This window comes from Arachis duranensis, chromosome 6 (genome assembly GCF_000817695.3).
Source record: "Arachis duranensis cultivar V14167 chromosome 6, aradu.V14167.gnm2.J7QH, whole genome shotgun sequence".
Lineage (NCBI taxonomy): Eukaryota > Viridiplantae > Streptophyta > Magnoliopsida > Fabales > Fabaceae > Arachis > Arachis duranensis.
In genome coordinates this window covers 64616158-64622437 of record NC_029777.3, presented here as the reverse complement: position 1 = coordinate 64622437, position 6280 = coordinate 64616158, and the positions used below count along the sequence as shown (strand labels likewise).

General features: G+C 37.3%; 1 non-coding gene across 1 annotated transcript; it reads right to left on the bottom strand.

Annotated features, from left to right (window-relative positions):
* Window positions 1-5931: 5931 nt before the first annotated feature.
* Window positions 5932-6039, bottom strand: LOC127739944 (small nucleolar RNA R71). Its single transcript, XR_008000686.1, has one exon. It is a non-coding gene; the product is annotated as a small nucleolar RNA R71 (small nucleolar RNA).
* Window positions 6040-6280: the final 241 nt, after the last annotated feature.

Sequence of the window (6280 nt, the reverse complement as noted above, 5' to 3'; positions counted from 1 at the left end):
TGACCCCAGAGTCCTCCTGGACTGTTCATTTCCACTTAGTTCCATGATGGAGCAAGGGAGATGGTATGGATGTTGATATTGTTTATTTTATTATAAGAATAATTTTTGAAATAATAAAATAAAACAAAAACTGAAATAAAAATAAAATAAATAAAGAAAGAAAATTAAAAATTAAAATTTATAGAAATTTGAAAAAGTTTATGAAGATTTTCGAAAAATTTAAGGAAAAAGAGAAAGTGGGTAGGATATTTTTGAAAAAGGTAATAAAATATATATTAAAAATATCTCTTTTTTAAAAAAAAAAACTTAAAAAGATAAGAATTGAAAAATTTTGAAATTGAAATCTGAATTTTTATATGAAAATTTCGAAAATATAGTTTAAAATTAGTTAGAAAAGATATTTTTTTTTGAATTTTGAATTTTATGATGAAAGAGAAAAACACATAAAAGACACAAGACTTAAAATTTTTAGATCTAATGCTCCTTATTTTCGACTGAGAGGTATTACTTGGACGACCCAGTGCACTTGCTGGTCAGTTGTACGGATTGCAAATTCGTGCACCAAGTTTTTGGCACCGTTGCCGGGGAGATTATTGGTTTGAAGCAAGCTATGTTTATTTTATTAATCTTAGTCAAGATGCCAATAAGGTTATTTGGATTTAATTGTAAGAAGTAAAAGTATTTGGAATAAGGAATTATTACTTTATTAATGGAGAATATGTTGGAGTTTTGGAGATGCTTTGTCCTCTGAATTTCTACAATGTAATATTCAACTCAATTGTTTGTAAAGTTCCATCCATGGCAAGCTGTATGTAGGGTGTCACCATCGTCAGTGGCTACATCCCATCCTCTCAGTGAAAATGGTCCAGATGCTCTGTCACAGCACGGCTAATCAGCTGTTGGTTCTCGATCATGTTGGAATAGGATCCATTGATCCTTTTGCGTTTGTCATCACGCCCAGTAATCGTGAGTTTGAAGCTCGTCACAGCCATTCAATCCTTGAATCCTACTCGGAATACCACAGACAAGGTTTAGACTTTCCGGATCGTCAAGAGTGGCCGCCATCAGTTCTAGCTTATACCATGACGATTCTGATTAAGGAAGCTAAGAGATGCTCATTCAATCTGATGTAGAACGGAGGTGTTTGTCAGGCACACGCTCATGGATTGAGGAAATGTGTTCCTGAGAGTGAGATGAAAAACATATTGTGGCATTGTCATGGCTCATCTTATGGTGGACATTTTGGGGCCGAAAGAACAGCAGCCAAGGTGCTTCAAAGTGGATTTTATTGGCCTACCATATTGAAGGATGCTAGGGAGTTTGTTCATCAGTGCAATGAGTGCCAAAGGGCTGGAGGATTAACGAAAAGGAATGAGATCCCTCAGAACTATATTTTGGAGGTAGAACTCTTTAATCTATGGGGCATTGATTTCATGGGCCCTTTTCCTTTTTCTTATTCTTTCAAATATATACTTGTAGCAGTGGAGTATGTCTCAAAGCAGGTGGAAGCTATAGCCACAACCACATGTGATGCAAAAATTATCCTTCAATTCCTTAAGAAGCACATTCTTACTAGATATGGAGTGCCTAAAGGTCTTGTCAGTGATGGTGGTGGTCATTTTTGCAACAAACAAATGGAGAAGCTACTTCACAAGTATGGGGTAATACATAAAATAGCCACACCTTATCACCCACAAACCAATGGCCAGGCAGAGCTTGCAAATAGGGAGTTGAAGAGGATTTTGGAGAAGACTGTGGGAGCTACCAGAAAGGATTAGGCCAGAAAGCTAGAAGATGCACTTTGGGCATACATGACAGCATTCAAAACCCCTATTTGAAAGACCCCCTTTCAACTATTGTATGAAAAATCTTGTCACCTCCCTGTGTAGCTTGAACATAAAGCTTTCTGGGCCACTAAACTCCTCAACCTTGATTCTCAGGCAGTAGGAGAGAAGAGGCTGCTACAACTAAATGAGTTGGATGAGTTTAGGCTAGAAGCCTATGAAAATGCTAAGATATACAAGGAAAAGGCTAAGAGGTGGCATGACAAGAAGATCTCAATGAAGGAGTTCAAACCATGACAACAAGTACTTTTGTACAACTCCAGGCTAAAAATTTTCCCCTTATGGAAGCCTTGAATTACTAGATGAAGCAACAAAGAGTCATTTCACAGCAAACGGTCACAGGGCAACGCCTTACTTGGGAGACCAATAGGACAAGGAAAAGGAGGTTCAGAACCTAATCCAAGCAAGAATGAAGGATGTCAAGCTAATTCCAATAAAGAAACGCTTGTTAGGAGGCTGATGAGCGGATAATTTATACGCTTTTTGGCATTGTTTTTAGTGTGTTTTTAGTATGTTTTGGTTAGTTTTTATTATATTTTTATTAGTTTTTAGTTAAAATTCACTTTTCTAGACTTTACTATGAGTTTGTGTGTTTTTCTGTGATTTCAGGTATTTTCTGGCTGAAATTGAGGGACCTGAGCAAAAATCTGATTCAGAGGCTAAAAAGGACTGCAGATGCTGTTGGATTCTGACCTCCCTGCACTCGAAGTAGATTTTCTGGAGCTACAGAAGCCCAATTGGCACGCTCTCAATTGAGTTGGAAAGTAGACATCCTGGGCTTTCCAGAAATAAATAATAGTCTATACTTTGCCCGAGATTTGATGGCCCAAGCAGGCGTTCCAAATCAGCTCAAGACTGCCCAGCGGTAAACGCCGAAACTGGCACAAGAATGGGAGTTAAACGCCCAAACTGGCACAAAAGCTGGCGTTTAACTCCAAGAAGAGTCTCTACACATGAAAGCTTCAATGCTCAGCCCAAGCACACACCAAGTGGACCCGGAAGTGGATTTTTATGTCATTTACTCATTTCTGTAAACCCTAGGCTACCAGTTCTCTACAAATGGGACCTTTTGCTATTGTATTTTCATCTTTTGATCATGTTTTTATGATTGAACCCTCTTTGGGAGGCTGGCCTTCAGCCTTGCCGAGACCTTGTTCTTATGTATTTTCAACGGTGGAGTTTCTACACACCATAGATTAAGGTGTGGAGCTCTGCTGTACCTCGAGTATTAATGCAATTACTATTGCTCTTCTATTCAATTCGGCTTATTCTTGTTCTAAGATATCACTTGTTCCTCAACTTGATGAATGTGATGATCCGTGACACTCATCATCATTCTCACCTATGAACGTGTGCCTGACAACCACCTCTGTTCTAACTTAGATTGAGTGGATATCTCTTTGATTCCTTAATCAGAATCTTCGTGGTATAAACTAGAATTGATGGCGGCATTCATGAGAATCCGGAAGGTATAAACCTTGTCTGTGGTATTCTGAGAAGGATTCAAGGATTGAATGACTGTGACGAGCTTCAAACTCCTGAAGGCTGGGCGTTAGTGACAGACGCAAAAGAATCACTAGATTCTATTCATCCTGATTGAGAACCGACAAATGATTAGCCGTGCTGTGACAGAGCGCATTGAACATTTTCACTGAGAGGACGGGACTGTAGCCACTGACAACGGTGATGCCCAATATACAGCTTGCCATGGAAAGGAGTAAGAAGGATTGGATGAAGACAGTAGGAAAGCAGAGAGACGGAAGGGACAAAGCATCTCCATACGCTTATCTGAAATTCTCACCAATGAATTACATAAGTATCTCTATCTTTATTTTATGCTTTATTCATAAATCATCCATAACCATTTGAATCTTCCTGACTGAGATTTACAAGATGACCATAGCTTGCTTCATACCAACAATCTCCGTGGGATCGACCCTTACTCGCGTAAGGTTTATTACTTGGACGACATAGTGCACTTGCTGGTTAGTTGTGCGAAGTTGTGATAAAGAGTTGAGATTGCAATTGAGCGTACCATGTTGATGGCGCTATTGATGATCACAATTCTGCGCACCAAGTTATTGGTGCCGTTGCTAGGGAATTAAATGTCCTAACTATAGTTTCGCATTTGTTCCCTGCAATAACAGTGCCAAGTTTTGATCCGGCAACAACACCAAGTTTTTAGCACCGTTGCCAGGGATTGTTTGAGTTTGGACAACTGACGGTTCATCTTGTTGCTTAGATTAGGTATTTTTCTTCAGAGTTCTTTGATTCCTGGAATTCTCATTAAGAATTTTGACATCCTTATTTTCTTTTTCACTCAATTTTCAAAAAAATCCAAAAAAAATTACAAAATCATAAAAACCAAAAATGTTTTATGTTTCTTGTTGAGTCTAGTGTCTCATTTTAAGTTTGGTGTCAATTGCATGTTTCTGTTCTTCTTGCATTTTTCGAATTCATTCATGTGTCTTCATTAATATTCAAGTTGTTCTTGATGATTTCCTTGTTCTGATCTTTAAATTCTCTTGTCTTGAGTGTTTTGTTGTTTCTCACATGCATTCTCAATTTGTTAGTGTCAATAGTATACAAAATTCTAAGTTTGGTGTCTTGCATGCATTGTTTATTTGATTTTAGTTGCATTTTGATTATTCTTTGTGTCTTTTCAAGTCAATAATACATAGAATTGAAGATTCAGAACATACAGCAGAGGAATTACACAGAAAAAGCTGCACGTTTAAAACACCCAGTGAGGAAGGAAAACTGGCGTTTAAACGCCAGCCAGGGTGCCTGGCTGGGCGTTTAACGCCCAAAAGGGGTGAGTTTTGTGCGTTAAACGCCAGAATGTATACTATTCTGGGCGTTTAATGTTTTGTTTTTAATTCAATTTTTTTCAAGTTTTCATAATTTTTCAAAATCAAATATTTTTCAAATCATATCTTTTCAATCATATATTTTCAAAATCAATTTCTTTCCATTTTCAAAAATACTTGCTAACAATTAATGATTTGATTCAACATTTCAAGTATGTTGTCTTTTCTGCTGAGAAAGGTTTAATGTCTGAATCATATCTTCTAAATTTCTTGTTAGCCAAGTCATTAATTTTTCAAAATTAAATCTTTTTAAATTATTTTTTTTCAAATCATATCTTCTCAATCATATCTTTTTAAAACTATATCTTTTCAATCATATCTTTTTAATCACATCTTTTTCAAAATAGTTTTCAATCATATCTTTTTTATTTCTGATTTCAAAATCTTTTTCAAAAATCACTTAATTTCTTTCCCAATCTTAGTTTTCAAAAATCAATTACTTTTTTCAAAATTTTTTTATTAATTCACTTTAATTTTCGAAAATTTCTTCCCCTCTTCTCACATCCTTCTATTTATGGACTAACACTCCTCCTCAATGCACAATTCGAACTCTATCTTTCTTGATAAGTTCGAATTCTTCTACCTCTCCTTCTATTCTTCTTTTCCTCTGACACCTCAAGGAATCTCTATACTATGACATAGAGGATTCCATATTTTCTTGTTCTCTTCTCTTTCATATGAGCAGGAGCAAAGACAAAAGCATCCTTGTTGAGGCTGACCCTGAACCTGAAAGGACCTTGAAGCGAAAGCTAAGAGAAGCTAAAGCACAACTCTCTGTAGAGGACCTAACAGAAATCTTCAAAGAAGAATAACCCATGGCAGCCGAAAACAACACCAATGCCAACAATGCAAGGAAGGTGCTGGGTGACTTTACTGCACCTACTCCCAACTTCTATGGGAGAAGCATCTCTATCCCCATTGGAGCAAACAACTTTGAGCTTAAGCCTCAACTAGTTTATCTAATGCAACAGAATTGCAAGTTCCAAGGACTTGCATTGGAAGATCCTCATCAGTTTTTAGCTGAGTTCTTGCAAATCTATGACACTGTCAAGACTAATGGGGTTGACCCTGAGGTCTACAGACTTATGCTATTCCCTTTGGCTGTAAGAGACAGAGCTATGATATGGTTGGACTCACAACCTAAAGAAAGCCTGAACTCTTGGGAAAAGCTAGTCAATGCCTTCTTGGCAAAGTTCATTCCACCTCAAAAATTGAGTAAGCTTAGAGTGGAAGTTCAAACCTTCAGACAGAAGGAAGGTGAATCCCTCTATGAAGCTTGGGAAAGATACAAACAATTGATCAGAAAGTGTCCCTCTGACATGCTTTCTGAATAGAGCATCATAGGTATCTTCTATGATGGTCTGTCTGAACTGTCCAAGATGTCATTGGATAGCTCTGCTGGAGAATCTCTTCATCTAAGGAAGACGCCTACAGAAGCTCAAGAACTCATTGAAATGGTTGCAAATAACCAATTCATGTACACTTCTAAAAGGAATCCTGTGAACAATGGGACAAATCAGAAGAAAGGAGTTCTTGAGATTGATACTCTGAATGCCATATTGGCTC